At 39.7% G+C, this 18,096-nt stretch overlaps 1 protein-coding gene across 2 annotated transcripts in view; it reads right to left on the reverse strand.

Moving 5' to 3' along the window:
- CRACD (capping protein inhibiting regulator of actin dynamics) overlaps positions 1–17,686 on the reverse strand; it is a 384,229-nt gene extending 366,543 nt beyond the window's left edge. The window contains exon 1 of one of the 2 annotated variants that reach the window (XM_082464423.1): positions 17,252–17,686. The gene's annotated coding sequence lies outside the window, so the exon portion shown is untranslated. The remainder of the gene's footprint in view (positions 1–17,251) is intronic. The other variant, XM_082464424.1, reaches the window with a different exon arrangement.
- Positions 17,687–18,096: the final 410 nt, after the last annotated feature.

Genomic DNA, 18,096 nt, shown 5'->3' on the forward strand with positions numbered 1-18,096 from the left:
GGCAATTATAAAAGCTAGTATTATTGTAACAGTGGTTTGTAACTATGCATTTTGTTTGCTTTCTATATGATTTAGGAGACTAATCCATTTACAGAAAAAAATAATTATTAATATAAAGCTAGTATTACTGTAACTTTGGTATGTAACTCCAAATCTTGATTTCTACATAAGTTAGGAGACTAATGCATTTAAAAGAATTAATAGGGTATGTATTTTGTCATACAATGTATATAAAGATATAATTTTGTGACAAAAACAACCAAAAGGGGTGGGGACACAGCTATAAAGGAGCAGTTTTTGTATGTTATTGAAGTTAAGCTGATATAAAGTCTAATTAGAGTATTATAAATTTAGAATGGTAAATGTAATCCCCATGGTAACCACAAAGAAAATAACTATAGAATATACACAAAAGGAAATGAGAAAGGAATTTAAACATTTCACTAAAAAAATCAACTAAACAAAGATGACAGTAATGCAGGAAATGAGGGATAAAAACGTCATAGAGCAAATAGAAGACAAACAGCACAATGACAGAAGTCCCTTCTTATCAGTAATCACTTTAAACATAAATGAATTAAACTCCCCAATCAAAAGACACAGACTGGCAGAGTAAATAAAGACACATGACCCAATAACAGGTCCCCTATTTATGATGGCTAAATTCATAATTCTCTGAATTTACAACAGTGCTAAAGCAATATGCATTCAGTAGAAACTATACTTTGAATTTTGAATTTTGTTCTTTTCCTGAGCTAGTGATATGCAGTACAATACTCTCTGGTGATGATGGGCAGCAGCAGCGAGCTGCAGATCCTAATCAGCCGTACAATCACGAAAGTAAACAACCAATACACTTACAACCATTCTGTTTTTCACTTATAGTTCAATAGTCAATGAATTATATGAAATATTCAATACTTTATTATAAAATAGACTGTGTCAGATGATTTTGCCCAACTGTAGGCTAATGTGAGTGACTGAGCACACTTAAGGTAGGCTAGGTATGATGTTCAGTAGGTTAGGTGTATTAAATGAATTTTTGACTTATGATACTTTCAGCTTATGATGGGTTTACTGGGACATTACCCCACTGTAAGTCAAGGAAGATGTGTATATGTTGTCTATAAGAGACTCATTTGAGATCCAGAGATACAAACAGGTTAAAAGTGAAAGGATGGGAAAAAGATATTCTGTGCAAATAGTAACCAAAATAGAGTATGGTGGCTATGCTAACATCAGAAAAAAATAGATTTTAAATCAGAAAAAGTTTACAAGGACATTATAAAGTAATAAAAGGTTTAATACATCAAGGAAATATAACAATTACATAAACACTTAGGCATCTAATGACAGGCCACCAAAATATATGAAGCAAAACTGACAGAATTGAAAGGAGAACTAGATAGTTTTAAAATAGCAGTTGGAGACTTCAATATCCCACTCACAATAATGGATAGAACAACCAGACAAAAGATAGATAAGGAAATAGAGGACTTAAACAACATAATAAACCAACTAGCTCTAACAGACATACAGAACACTCTACCTAACAAGTGCATGTGGGACATTTTCCAGGATAAACCATCTGTCAGACCACAGATTAAGTCTCAAAAGATTTTAAAACATAGGTATCATACAAAGTATCTTCTCTGACCATAACAGAATAAAGTTAGAAATCAATAACAAAAGTAAAAGTGGAAAACTAATAAAATTGTGGAAATTAAACAATACACTTTTAAACAACCAATGGGTCAAAGAAGAAATCACAAGGGAAATTAGAAAATAGAGATGAATGAAAATGAAAACAACAACATACCAAAACATATGAGACACAGCAAAAGCAGCACTAAGAGGGAAATTTACAGCTACAAACACTTACATTAAAAAACAAGAGCTCAAATCAACAACCTAACTTTATAACTTAAGGAACTAGAAAAAGAACAAACTAAACCCAAAACTAGCAAAAGGAAGGAAATAATAAAGATGAGAGCAGAGATAAACAAAATAGAGAATAGTAAAACAGCAGAGAACATCAATGGAACTAAAAGTTGGTTCCTTGAAAAAAATCAACAATATTGACAAGCCATTAGCTGGACTAAGAAAAAATGAGAGAACACTCAAATTACTAAAATCAGAAATGAAAGTGGGGGTCATTAATACTGATTCTATACATATAAAATATATTATAAGAAAGTACTATGAACAACTGTATGCCAAAAAATTGAATAACCTAGATGAAATGGACAAACTCCTTGAAACAAAAAACCTACCAAGATTAAATCATGAAAAAATAGAAAATCTGAATAGACCTATAACAAGTAAGGAAAAAAAATCAGTAATCAAAAATTTCCTAACAAAGAAAAAGTCCTAGACCTGACAGCTTCACTGGTGAATTCTACCAAACATTTAAAGAAGAACTAATACCAATCAAACCTCAAACTTTTCCAGAAAATTCAAGAGGAGGCAACACTTCCTAACCCATTCTATGAGGCCAACATAACCCTGATACCAAAGCCAAAGACACTACAAGAAAAGAAAACTATAGACCAGTATCTCTTAGGAACACTGATGCAAAAATCCACAATAAAATACTAGCAAGAAAAGAAAAATACCACATGATCATCTCAACTGATGCAGAAAAAACATTTGACAAAATCTAACACCCTTTCATGATAAAAAAAAACACAACCAAATAGAAATAGAAGGAATAGAAGGAAACTACCTCAACATAATAAAAGCCATATATTAAAAACCCACAGCAAACATCATATTCAATGGTAAAAGACGGAAAGTTTTCCCCCTAATATCAGCAAGAACATAAGGATGTCTGCTTTCACCACTTCTATTCAACATAGTACTGGAAGTTCTAGCCAGAGCAATTAAGCAAGAAAAAGAAAAAAAGGCATCCAAACTGGAAAGAAAGATGTAAAATTATCTGTTTACAAATGATAGATCTAGAAAATCATAAAGACTCCACAAAAAAAGCTGTTAGAACTAATAAATGAACTCAGCGAAGTAGAAGGATACAAAGTCAGCACACAAAAATCAGCTGTATTTCTACACACAAACAATGAACAATCTGAAAAGGAAATTACAAAAACAATTCCATTTACATTAGCATCAAAAAGAATAAAATACTTCACAATTAACTTAACCAAAGAGGTGTAGACTTGTACAATGAAAACTGCAAAACACTGCTGGAAGAAATTAAAGAAGACATAAATAAATGGAAACACATCCCATGTTCATGGATTAGAAGACCTGATATTGTTAAAATGTTAATACTACTCAAAGCTATCTACAGACTCAGTGTAATCCCTATCAAAATCCCAATGATGTTTTTTGGCAGACATGGAAAACTCATCCTAAAATTCATATGGAATCTCTAGGAGCCCCAAGTAGCCAAAACGATCTTGAAAAAGAAGTACAAAACTGGGAGATTCACATTTCTGAATTTCAAAACTTACTACAAAGCTACAGTAATCCAAACAGTGTAGTATTGGCATTAAGGACAGATATATAGACCAATGGAATACAACACAGAGCCCAGAAATAAACTCTTACATATAGGGTCAAATGATTTTTGACAAGGGCACTAACACCATTCAATATGGAAAGAACAGTCTTTTCAACAAATGGTGCTAGAAAAACTTGATATCCACCTGCAGAAAAATGAAGTTGGACCCTTGCCTAACACCAATACAAAAATTAACTCAAAATGAATCAAGGATCAAAATGTAAGACCTAAAACAATAAAACTCTTAGAAGAAATCACAGGACAAAAGCTTCACAATATTGGATTTGGCAATGATTTCTTGGATATGACACCAAAGACACAGGTAACAAAAGAAAAAATAGACAAATTGGACTTCATGAAAACTTAAATTTTGTGCATTAAAAGGCACTACCCACTGAGTAAAAAGGCAACCACAGAATGGAAGAAAATATCTGCAAATCATATACCTGGTAAGGGATTGATATCCAGAATATATAGAGAACTCCTAAAACTCAACAACAAAAAAAGCAAACAATTTGATTCAAAAGAGGGCAGGGCTTCCCTGGTGGCGCAGTGGTTGAGAATCTGCCTGCCAATGCAGGGGACACGGGTTCGTGCCCCGGTCTGGGAAGATCCCACATGCCGCGGAGCGGCTGGGCCCGTGAGCCACAGCTGCTGAGCCTGCGCGTCTGGAGCCTGTGCTCCGCAACAAGAGAGGCCGCGATGGTGAGAGGCCCGCGCACCGCGATGAAGAGTGGCCCCACTCGCTGCAACTGGAGAGGGCCCTTGCACAGAAACGAAGACCCAACGCAGCCAAAAATAAATAAATAAATAAATTTATAAAAAAAGAGGGCAAAGGACTTGAATAGACACTTCTCCAAAGAAGATATAGGAATGGACAATAAGCACATGATAAGATGCTCAATGTAACTAATCCTTAGGGAAATGCAAATCAAAACCACAGTGAGATATCACTTCACACCTGTCAGGATGACTATTATGAAAAAACAAAAGACAATAAGTACTGGTGAGGATGTAGAGAAATTGGAACCCTTGTGCACTGCCGGTAGGAATGTAAAATGGTATAGCCACACTGGAAAACAGTATGGTGGCGCCTCAAAAAATTAAAAATAGAATTACCATATGATCCAGCAATTCATTTCTGGGTATATATCCAAAAGAACTGAAAGCAGGTTCTCAAAGAGATATTTATACACCCTTGTTCATGGCAGCATTATTTACTATAGCTAAGATATGGAGGGAATTCCCTGGCAGTCCAGTGGTCAGGGCTTTGCACTTCCACTGCAGGGTGCACGGGTTCGACCCCTGGTCAGGGAACTAAGATCCCACATGTCGCATGGCACAGCCAACAACAAAAAAAAAAACCACCCATGGGAGTAACACAAGTTTTCACTGACAGATGAATGAATAAACAAAATGTGGTATATACATACAATGGAATATTAATTGTTATAACAAGCAACACCAGTGAGGCTGTGGAGAAACTGAAACCCTTGTACATTGCTGGTGGGAATTTAAAATGGTATAGTCACCATGGAAAACAATTTGGCAGGTCCTTAAAAGGTTAAACAAAGAATTACCATACGACCCAGCAATTCCACTCCTACCTATATATCCAAAAGAATAGAAAGCAGGGACTCAATCAGATACTATATAACAATGTTCATAGCAGCATTATTCACAATAACCAAAAGGTGGAAACACCCAGATGTCTATCAACAGATGAATGGATTTTTTTAAATGTATACACACACACACACACACACACACACACACACAGTGGAATCTTATTCAGCCATAAAAAGGAATAAAGGTCTGATACTTGCTACGACATAAATGAACCTTGAAAACAGTATTCTAAGTGAAATAAGTCAGCCACAAAAGGACAAATATTATATGATCCCACTTCTATGAGGTACCTAGAATTCATAGAAAATTCACAGAGACAGAAAGAAGAATAGAGGTTACCAGGGGATGGGGGGAATGAAGAGTTATCGTTTAACAGATACAGAGTTTCTGTCTGGAATGTGAAAAAGTTCTGGAAATGGATAAAGGTGATGGTTGCATGACTTTTTTTGTTTTTTGGCCACACAGTGTAGCTTGCAGGATCTTAGTTCCCCGACCAGGTATGGAACCTGGGCCCCGGGCAGTGGAAGCACGGAGTCCTAACCACTGGACGACCAGGGAATTCCCCCCAACCTTTTATTTTTTTTTTTGCATAACATTTTGAATGTACTTAATGCTAATAAACTGTACACTTAAAAATGGTTAAAATGATACATTTTGTTATAAATATTTTACCATAATAAAAAATATTTTTAACATTTGAAGGAAAAAAAGCAGAATATTGTAAATTCATATATAATGAGCAAATCAAATACTAACATGACCTGTTAGTACAGTGTCCAAACAGAATTCCCTTTCTTCTTTCCCTCCTTTCCTTCCTTCCTTGCCTTCCTTTCTCTTTCTTAAGCTATACCAAACAACAAAACATTCTCAGGAAGACAGATGCATGAGGGAATTATAATGAAAATTTAATTTTAAAACAATAGGGCTTCCCTGGTGGCGCAGTGGTTAAGAATCCACCTGCCAATGCAGGGGACACGGGTTCGAGCCCTAGTCTGGGAAGATCCCACATGCTGCGGAGCAACTAAGCCCGTGAGCCACAACTACCGAGCCTGCGCGTCTGGAGCCTGTGCTCCACAACGGGAGAGGCCGCGACAGTGAGAGGCCCGCGCACCGCGATGAAGAGTGGCCCCCACTTGCCGCAACTAGAGAAAGCCCTTGCACAGAAACGAAGACCCAACACAGCCATAAATAAAAAAAAAAATTTTTTTAAAAATCATATTGCAACAGAGACTGGCAGAATGAGGTAATCCAGAGCAGGGATTATAAAAAACCAGCAGGCAGAACCAAAGACCAGGAGGTATTTCTATCTTCGGTAAAAGTGAAAATGAAGAAAAGACAAAAATGTATATGCAAACCCCAAATTTGTAAGTCATTTAGTTCTAGAACAACTCCTTGTAATTATCTTAAAGGATAAGATGAGTTAAATAATTCAGGTGGGGCCAGTCTCACTGGCTGTGAACTACTAGGCAAGGAGACAAAGCAACAGCCTGGATTCCATGCCAGCGGAGGCCAGGGATCACATCTTACACCATCTCTGAAAGTACAGTCTACCACTCTAGCTTCCCAACGCTGCAGACATAATTTGTGGGAAATCAATTTAAAACTCTATGTGAGGAAAAAAAAAATCTATGTGAATGGTCCTCACTAAATAGTAAGTCCAGATTGCCCAAGCTCATAGCTCATGTTCAACAACAAGCCAGTTTAAAGCATGCTCTTCTGCGGATTACTGCTCAGCTGTTTCACATCTCCAAGAAAAAGGTTTAGGGCCAAAGAAGAACGTTTGCATTCTTCTGCCTTTCACTTGATTTGACAAGAATCATCTACAAAATAAACTTTAAGACCTCAGGAAAGATTCAGCTTATTAAGGATTCTTTTAAAAAATCATGCCACTGTTACGATTATAACTGGCAGAAATGGTCTCCTAAGATGCATTCCAACTCTAATTAAAACAGAGCTTTCCCAGGGCTCCCACTTAATTTTAATTTATATTACAATAGAAGAGCCATTCAATACACTGAACAACCACTCTAAATCTAGTGGTTTAAACATGAGCATCGGGGCTTCCCTGGTGGTCCAGTGGTTAAAAATCCGCCTGCCAATGCAGGGGACACAGGTTCGTGCCCTGGTCCGGGAAGATCCCACGTGCTGCGGAGCAACTAAGCCCGTGCGCCACAACTACTGAGCCTGCGCTCTAGAGCCCGCGAGCCACAACTACTGAAGCCCGCACACCTAGAGCCCGTGCTCTGCAACAAGAGAAGCCACCGCAATGAGAAGCCTGCGCACCACAACAAAGAGTAGCCCCCGCTCGTCACAACTAGAGAAAGCCCGCACTCAGCAACAAAGATCCAATGCAGCCAAAAATAAATTAAATTAAAAAAAAAAAAATAAGCATCTTCCCATTCCATAAGCCATAAGCTTTGAGATGGGTAATGCACCGAGGGATAACGCGCAGAATTACCCATGCAAGGGGCATTTTTCCAAAACACTGAAGAAACTGTTTTCTAAAATGCGATTATGCTGTACTTAGTCGATTATGCTGTACTTTCAAAGATGGAGCACTAAAAAGAGTCTGTCCATCGACAGCCATACTGGTGGACCTGATCGAAACTGTAAGAACAACATCTATTTGGAAACTGACTTTAATCAATATTGAAGAGATTGAACTCCGTAGCTTTTCACTTAATTATACCTATGATTTGAGATCTGGAAGAGATTCCAAAGAGTCCCATGGCTTCTTCCACTTCATCCAAAGTTTTCTGAGCTGCTCTGTGGAAACCTCTCACTCCACTCGCTCAGCTTGACTTCCCTTACAGCACTTATCACGACGTGACACTGTGTTATATACTATTTGTGTACTGTTTCTTGTCCCTCTCTCCCACCAGAATATCATCTCCACAGTACAGGGGCCCTGGCTGTATGTCTGCTTTTGTATCCCAGCACCAACAGCAGCACCTAGCACAGACCAGGCCCTTGGTAAGTCCTGTCTTTGTTTACTGACTGACCGGATAACTCTTGCCCCATCCTTTTGTTTTATACGAGATTATACGAGGCCCAGAGGAGTAAAGTGACTTGCCCATGGTCACTAGACTAATTAGAGGGAAAGTTGGACTTAGAGCCAAGCTTAACTCCCAGTCATCCTTCCAAAGTAGACACAATTATGCCACGCCCTGCTTTTGATAGCTCCTAAAAAATGTCAGTACGCTTCAGCCTTTCAAATCTCTCCAAATTTTGCCTGATCCACTTCCTCTAGTCTTGTCTCCTGCCACTCCCTACCATGCCTGAATGTTCCTGCCACCTCAGTATACCATGGCCTCATGCTTGCCATATCTTTGCTCACTCTGTTCCCTACCTCTGGAATACCTTTCCACCTCCTCTCCATCTGTCAAAATTCTACCCATCCTTCAAGACCCAGCTCAAATATCACTTCCTCTGTAAGCAACCTCCTTATCTTTCTTCATTCTCCTCCTTCCCCAGAACAGTCACCCCTTCCTCTGAGTCACCATAGCACCTGGACTTCTATCACAGCACATTTTACGTTCTTGTCTTTCTTCTTTACTAGACTGAATGCTTCATTTTTATATTCACTAGCAACTCCACAGTGCCTGGTATGAACAGCTGGATCAGGGAAAGAAGGAGAAATACAGGGGACATGTGCTACCTTTCCATATTCAATATGATTCCCAACATGACAACAAGCCTCCCAGCACCCCAACTGACTGTCCCAATGACCCAAATTTAAAAAAAAAAATCAGTTACAACTAGAAATGGGACGTGACAGCACATGAAATCAACTAGTGAATTGTATGACATAAATCATAATGCATTCATTCATTCTGCAGCAATGTAAAAATGCTACATTCTTTTCTCAAGCTAGAAACTACAAGAAAAGTTCTCATTCAAGTGACCTGTACTCCCCCAATCTTTGTTCTTTTCACGCTGTGTCCATGGTGCCCAGCCCACGGTTCGCAGCACTCAACACACGTCTGCTGACGTGAGATAAAGTGGATTTACGATGACTCAGGCTGTATGGGATGTGGATGGTCATGGTACTTTTCATTAAGCTTCATACCGCAGGACACAGTTACTTATTTCTGGTCTACTCCAAGGTAACCATTTAAGACTGCTATCTTGTTTTGTTTCTCTGATAACTCCGGTTGTTTGCAACAGACAAAAAGCATAGAAAAATGATCATCTTGATATATTTTTATAAGCCACCCTTCTGGAAGTAATTGCCTATCTTCTCTCAACCTCCACACTGCCCCTAGTAAAAGCATAAGTTCGTGCACATCACTAGCTAGTATGGATGATGAGAGTAATTGAAGTGTCAAGTGGTTGCCTGACAAAGTTGCTGCTCATGAGTTGTCACTGATAACAAACTGATCGTGACTTACAACTCTGTGTGGGCAAGGGGGAGAAAAAGGCAGACTAGATCTGAGCTGCATAATGTAAACATCTTTAAGATGTTAATCTGAGCTGCCTATGTTGATTAGGAAAACAAAAATCTCAACTAAAAATAACAAATTTGGTCCTGAGGTTTTCTTCCTTTCTATCTTTGCCAATTAAAGACTATTATGTCACAAAATTGCCAGGAAGCCCCCACTGGGGGCCACGGCTTTCGCACCGCCTGATCCTGGCTATTTCTTCTTTGACTGGAACATCAGTCACGTCCATGGTTAAGAGACAGTCACTAACAGCTCATAAGCTCTTCCTGTGGAACACCGGCTAAGCAATCTCTCTTCACTTCAGCTCTCCTCCCTCCAAAAGGAATACAGCCTGAAAAGCTTGCTGCTTTGTCCTCAAGGGTCATTCAAAACTGTCTGAAATCTTCACAAAATATATTAAAGTATTCACTCAATTGAGCACCATATTTACTCCAGAGTTACAACTGTTAATGTCTAATAATTTAATGTGCTTTTCTCAGAACTAAATAAAGCCACAGGGCTTCTGGCCTATAATAGGAAGGTAAAACTGAGCCTAAATATCAACACCATAAACAAAACAAAGCCCCCCTCCCACACACGCGCGCGCACGCGTGCACACACACACCTGGCATGATACCTAATATGCAATGACTCAGGCACAGATCTTGCAACATATGATAATTGCCATGCACTAAATGGTCTTTTAATGGTTCAAAGGGTTCCCATCTTCCTGAACACCTAACCTATTAGCAGGGAGAGATTACAGGCAATGGAAAGAACTCAGCTCAGTTACTTAACCTCTGAACTTAGCCTTCTCATCTGTAAAATGAACGGTTGGTCTAGAACAACATCACCCAACAGAAATATAATGCAAGCCGCATATGTAGCTTTTAATTTTCTAGTAGGTACATTTTAAAAAGTAAAAAAAAAGGTAAAATTAACTTTAATAATGTTTTAGCCAATCTAACATAGCTAAAACATTATTTCAACATGTTATATTTTTAAATTATCAATGATGTATTGTACATTTTTTTCATACCAAGTGTTTGAAATCCAGTGTGTATTTTAAACTTAGGGCTCCTCCCAATTTGGACAGGCCACATTTCAAATGCTCAATAACCACATGGGGGACCAGTTACTGTATGAGACAGCACTGGTCTAGATGATCTTGGATATTTCTCTCGACACTAGAAGTAATTTTAATAAAGAGAATAAGAGATTTGGAGATGAAGGTATGCTTAGAAAAACTATAAAGTGTTTTCCGGATATTCTCAGTCTATTCATTCTCATTCAAAATGGTGTTTTGCTTTTTTTTAACTTTTATTTTTTTAATTCAAATGGGGTTGGATCTGTAAACAAGTGACTAGGTGGTCTGACCTATTACTGTCAGACTTACCCTGTTCTCACAGAGCCACTGCCCTACAAATCTATAAGGAAGTTAAGAACATTCAAGACAATGTATAACTGCTAAATAAATGAGACTTCTAAAACCTCAGAACTAGAAAAAACAACTGTTAAAATGGGAGTTCAACAGAAATGACAAAGAAAATTATGGGACGACCATGTTATCTTCCACATATTAAGATAATGCTAGGAAACACAAACGTGCATGTGCTTTTGGAATTGTTTCTCTAATTACTCAACATCCACTGAGGAAGATTCATGCTACTCCTCCCACACCGTCTTGCTTATTAGTCCCTTTGTGATCAATGATCTGCCTTCGCCAGATGGCTGGTCTGGGTTAAGAGCACAATATGAGATCAGAGAACAAAGCAAAGCTAACTGGCCTTCCCGGGAATTGAACCTGTGACCCTGACCTCATTAACTCTAGAAAACAGTTAACCCATCACAAACATGCCTGGGCAGCTGCATTCTAAGTAGTGCCAAGCAAGCCCACTGCATCTGTCACAATAATACTCTGGTAGAGAAAAAGCCACTCTACGTTTATTAAGAACTTTTCAAAATGAAGAAAAGCTGGAATGCAATCATTGAGGGCAGCTGGAATTCATCGGCAGTGTCTTACCAGCTCTGCTGAATCCGTCGCAAGCTTCCCTAAGAACGTCAGCTGTGGCCCTGGCCTGAGACCACAAATGGCTTTGACAACGGGGTCCTGGTGTTTCCTCTTCCAAAAACCATGATCTTGGGGCCATGGACTTTCCTTTTTTTTTCTCCCAAGTTGGGAAAGCGTGGGTTAACAATTATATACAAGAACTTTCACAGATTATTTGTTGAATCCAGCTTATCCCAGATTTAAACAATAACTGAGTTTCTCTGTTGCCTCCCGCCTGCTCCCCTTCTCCCCTATTAGTGCCAGCCAATCCCTGACCAGGGGAGTGGAGACAGGCCAGTGGACCTCTGGGTGGCTTATTCCTACTCTCCCTGGTAAAAAGCCCAACACCTTTTTTACAAGTGTTCCCTCCTTTCTTGTTAATGAGAATAATTCTTAGCAGCTGGTATCAGCTCTAAATTCTACTCTAAAAACCTGTCTCTAGTGAGCTGAGTACTTACTTCCAATTTAAGTATTTCCCAAAGTGTTTCAGGGATGCAGCTTCTGTATCTTTTCCTCAAAGACACATTTTTAAAATAGTACCAGTTTCAGAAGTAAGTTTATTAAAATTTCCACGCAAGCCTCAAAGAATACTATTTGAAAAATTCTACAAACATCTGGGAGAGCTGGTGAAGATTTTAAAATCTGATTGAAAATATTTCTGCATTTCATTTTTGACATTTTAAATGGAATCATCTTTCCACATGCAAACTCACTAAAATATAAAAGCTATTACGTACGGTTGTTCTATTTGGCTTCTTAAATATTTCTGATAACATGTGACTAAAGCATTCAACATCTCTTAAATGTTTTAACTCAGTTTTTTCATTTCCACAAAGTTACTTAAGACAATTTTTAAATTTATGGATTAAGAGCTTGTAATCTTGCACTTCTCATGTAACTGTGGAAATCATACATGTAAGTAGATCCAAAATATGCCTATGTATCCGCCTCAGAGGCACTAGTACAAGTACATATCTAAATTGATTTTGCTCTTTTCATCTCTAAGAATTTTCACATCAAGAATAAAAGTAGTACAAAATGTAATGGGAACCCAGTTTACTTGCCTGAATATAAAAACATTACAGTGACCATTCAATAGCTGTAATGTTTCTTGATGCTCATAAAAACTATACCAATCCGCTAAGGGTCAAGTGTTAGGCAAAAGGAATAAATTAATAAAATAAGCATAAAACATAAGCTTATGACAACTGTACACAATTTCGTCAGGGGCAAAACAAGTTTTTGAGGGCTCATCTAAGGATAAAATCTGATGTCCAACAGTAAATGAAACAATATACTCACTTTTATCTAATCTTAACAGAAAATGATGGTTGATGAAAAGAAATATGTGGTTTCACATAAACCATGAAACTGATCTTTGTCTAATATAGCATCATGATCTACACACACTCTGATTTTAAAAAATTGTCAGTTTTGAAAATACCAACCTTAATTCAACAAATAAACTAGTTAAACATACCGGGGAAAGTTTAAAGCTCCATACACATGGAAGCTATAATGCAAAAGCAAGAGCGTATTTATATATCTTTAAGCACCTGGTAATTATCTTATTTATAAGATACACTCCTACGCATTCAACCAGACACTGAAAGAGCCTGAATCTGTCAGACATAAGTGTGAAAGAAACAGTGAAATTTGCCTTTCCATTGTCATGTAAAATTATCTATTTGTGTTTCAAAGTACTCTTTATAAAATATATTTCCTAAATTCTTTCTCACAATATTTTTAAAAGAGGAGGGAAGTCCCAGAACTACCAAAAAATTAAAATTAAAATACTGCTAAAAATTTAAGAAACATTTGCAAGGAAGTGAAACACAAAAACAAAAAATTAATAGTACAGTTAGTGGTGGTTTCTTACAAGTACTTTACAAAATACTTTCACTGCCTGGTGAGTTTGAAACAAATCAACATACTATAAAGTACTCTTGTAGCTCTTAAGTCTTCATTTTGTGCCTTAACAAAAGCTGACATTCATTTGTAATGAAATATTTTTATAGTGACACAGCTATTTCATGTCTGTTCTGAATATATATTAAACTTTTGGGTGCACAATAAAACTGACCAATTAAGTGACTCTGTCATAAAAACCTGAGAAGTTATTCCAAAATGTTTACATCAAAGACCAGCCAAAGTCAAAATGAAATACTAGTCTATGCAGTATACTTTCTTACTTTACTAACTTGAAGATTTTCTTCAAATGGGTCCTTTCAAAGGAAACTACAAAAGATGCACCACAACGGGTAAGTTCTCAATATTGCCATTCAAATTTATGCAAAAGAAGGAATGATATGTCTAAAGAAATCACTGTGAGAGAACCTCAGAACACAGTGTTGAGGTTGAAAGAGCAGAGAGCTTTGGGGTCAAACAGAACAATTCTTGCTTCAACTCTCACTAACTTTGTGACCTTGTGCAAGTTCCTAAAACCACTTTGAGTCTTAATTTCAATTACCAAATGGAAACAGAAGACCTTCTTACAAGGCTGTCATGAGCACTAAATTAGATAACATACAAAAATAGACTGCTTAGCACAGTACCTAGACGGTAATAAATACTCAATATATGGTTATAATTACTAAGAAATGTTTAAAAACCTATTTTCAGTGTAATTTAATATTCAAATTCCAAAAGATGCTGTAAATCATTAGAGGGAAAAACGTAAAGATTCAATAACAGATTTTTCTTTAATGCACTCATTAACCTGATTATCCTTTACATTAGTGCTTTTCAAATTGCAGGTCCTGGTGCATTAACGGGATATGAAATTATTTAGTGTATCTCAACCAGCATTTCTAAATAAAACAGAATGAAAAATACAAGAATGCATTGCACATAGGAAGTCTGAGCACTGATTAATGAATTTTTTTTAATTAAACACACTTGTAATGTATCTGTATACTGGATGGCGAAGTAAAACTCATCTCTTATTGTGCCAAAAAAAAAAGTTTAAAAGCCACTGCTTCATTACAATAATGAGAATAAAAGTAATTAGCTGACACTGAATGCTTAGTTTCTACTAGACACTGTGCTAAGCATTATGCTAAGCACATTATTTCATTTGATCCTCCCCCAAATCCTGTAAAGTAGGTAGGTACTATTACTTTCACCATTTTACAGATGAGAAAACTGAGACCTAGAGAGATTAAGTCACTTGCCAAAGATGCAGAACTAGTGACTGGTAAATCCAGAGTTCAAATTTAGTCACCTGTCTCCAGAACTTGCACATTTAACCACTTCACTAAGTAGTGGGTTATAAGATGTAACTTTTCCTTACGTTAAAGTTATTCAAAAGGTAGACTTTAGTAAGGCCTAATTCAAGAGAGATTTTCTGGAGGTGCAGCGTATCTTGGAGAGGACAGTGTGATTCAGAGATGAAAGCACCAGGCGTGAGGTCGAGCTTCTGTCCCTGGCATTGTTGCTTCAGTGGCGAGGAGTTGGCAAGTCATTTAATCTCTCTGTGTCTGGATTTCCTCACCTACAAAACGGGAATGATAGTATCTGCCCTGCCTCCCCACAGGCCATTGTGAGAAAGTATTTGTACATATAACAAGTGAAATGTTCTATTGTGCTACTCAGTTACATGAGATGATCATTAACGTGACCCAAGGGGCCCCAGTCTTCATAGAAACATACATCACACATGATCAAAAAAGGAAGGTCACCAGGCTTTTATTATAAACTGTGTGTGGAAACAGTCTGTACAGCTCTTGGCACACAGTAGGCCTTCAGTAAATGTTCATTAAACTAAAAGAAGTAAACCAATTCGATCTGTATGCATATTTTATCCATTTGCATTTTATTTTTCATTAATTCATTCTTTCCTCAACTATTTATTGAACACTTAGTATATACCAGACTGTCCCTTACCCTGGAGAATTTCTTATTAATTTCAATTAATTTTCCCAAAATTGTGTAAGAGAAAACTGTAAAATACAGCTTCCTCACCTAGCAATAATAATAACTTACATTTATTACAGTGCTTTATAGTTTTTGGAAAGAACTATGTGGAAGCTTTTGTTTCTCAAACCAATTGCCTAAGTGTGTCAAGTCAGTATTATTATCTTCCTGACTCCAAATTCAGTGCTAAATGACTGCTAAGTCTTTAAAGTGAAAGTTTCCCCATTTCTGAGATGACTGTAAATATCGGATTTGAAGAAACTACCTTTTAATCCTGGAAAGGGGCAATCTAGTAGCCTGATTTTCCTCCCTTCACATGTCTGAGCTGAAGTAACGCAACCATATTGCCTACATAAGATGCATTTTTCAAAATGTTTCTTAAAAAACCTGCCTTTGAAATCTTTTTTTCTTACAGCTAATTTTCTGTTGAATATATTGAACTAGGATTCAGTTTTCTCATAGCATAAAGGAGGGAGTAGTGGAAGTGTCTTTCCTTTGTTGACTTTTTAAAATTACTCAAAATTGTTGTTTTCAGATTCCTGAGTCACATACAACACCAAAAAATTGTTAGCCTTTTTATATATAATTCAACAACTACTACAGGTGATTTTTACAGGGAAACAATGATTTAATGACAACTTGATGAACTGAAAATTTGCCACATGATACTAAGAAGCCTTTACTAAAATTGCCTTATCCTTTGTATTCTAACCACTCCCTCTCCATCACCACCACCCCCAACACACACGCACTCCCTCACCTACACCAGATCAGTTTCCGGGCCATTATTCTTAAAACCATATTAAAATTTCACAACACACGGTGGTGGTTACTAGATTTTCTGCCCCCTGCCACCCCGCCCATCCACTGAATCAATGTGTCTGTATATATTTTCTCTGAAAATTCGAAATTCATAATATGATTACGATGCCTCTATTCTGAGACTATCTCAAATGTAGCCGTCTGCCCTTCTGTTTACTGATAAGCCGGAATAAAAGCCATACCCCACCCACCGTCTCGGTAGGGTTAGGAGGTCCAATCTCGCCACTACAGAGCTCTGCAAGAAAGGAGGGTTATAGAACCAGAAAAACCTCAGGGAGAAGATAAGGAAAACACATTTTACACCACTGGCAGCGTGCAGTCTCTCGACTCCAGCCCTTGTAAACAGGGAAAACCTTTGTCTTGCCTCAGCCATCAAACTGGTGGCTCATCAGAATTGGAGCAACAAGAGTTTGTGCGAAATGGCTCGGCAGAGGTTAAACAAAGCAATGCAGCTCAGGCCCGGGGAGAGGGCTGAGCCGGGTCAGCGTCCGAGATCCCAGACGGCGAGGTCTCGCTTTGACCCCCGCCGCAGTCGGGACCCAAGCCGGGGACCCCGGGACAGGCTGCTGCGGCGCGGGAAGGACAGAGGGAATTAGAAGGTCCCACGCTCTCGGCAAGTTCCCGGGGGCACAGCCCGTCCGCAGGTTCCTCGAGTGGGATCCAAAGCGGCGCACACCACGCGCGGGTGCCTCAGGGAGGGTCCGCGCACAACGCGCGGGGACACCGCCCCAAAGTCCACGGCCGGCCACGCCGAGCCCACGCCCCCAGGGCACAGGCAAGGTCGGGGATCCCGGGGCGCCGCGGGGGCCTGGCCCGCGGGTCGCGAGGGGAAGGAAGAAGCCCGCCCGCTGCACCCATTGTCTGGCTCCGGCCGCGGGCCGGGAGGGCGCTCACCTGAGGTCCCCGCCTGGCGCCGGGGCTGGCAGAAGGGCTGGACGGCGACGGGCGGTCCCGCGCGGGCGGCGGGCGCGGATGCACAGTCCGCGGCGCTGCCGCAGCACCAGCAGACTCCGCAGCAGCACCGGCAGCGCACCCGCCTCTCAGGCGGCCGCGGCCTCCATTGCTCTCCCCGCCGCCGCCAGCGTGCGGCACTGCGCTCCCGGCCCCGCGCGGCGTGGTCACATGCTCCGCCCGCGCCTCGGGCGCTCGGACCCGCGCCGCGGCCCCGCCTGGCTTCGCGCGTGGACCGCCGGGCCCTGCTGCGGCGCGCGGGGAGCCCCGAGTTCCCTTTCGCGCCCTCCAGGAAAGACAGGCGCCGGACGGCTCCCTTCCCGGGCGAGTAGGGGGGGTGCCCAAAAACCGGAGCCGGGCACAGGGAAGGGCGTGGGATTGGTCAGTGCCCTCCCTACCACTGCAGGGGACGTCCCGGCTGAACCCGTGGTGTCGGAGGTTACTGTGGTGAGCTCCCAGGGGGGCTCACGTGGGGCAAGAACCGGGGACCGTAAGTCACTACCCCACGGGATGCAAGTCTGGCCCCTGGTACCTGGATGAGCCAGAGACTAACGGGAGCGACCTGGACTCCAGAAGGAGTTGCGCCCTGCAGAGCCCAGACAGTGAGAAATGGCATTGGACTCCTGAAAGTCAAACAAGTTGAAAGATGCTACACAGAAATAGAAAGGCTCAAAATTGCTTTGCTGAGTCGCTGTACGTCTGAACAGACTGACACTGACATTGGGCATTATTATCCCTAGCCATAATTAAATATTGACTTTGATATTTTAAGAAAACTATTTATCTTT

This window comes from Balaenoptera physalus (assembly GCF_965194825.1).
Source record: "Balaenoptera physalus genome assembly, chromosome: 5".
Taxonomy (NCBI): Eukaryota; Metazoa; Chordata; class Mammalia; order Artiodactyla; family Balaenopteridae; genus Balaenoptera; species Balaenoptera physalus.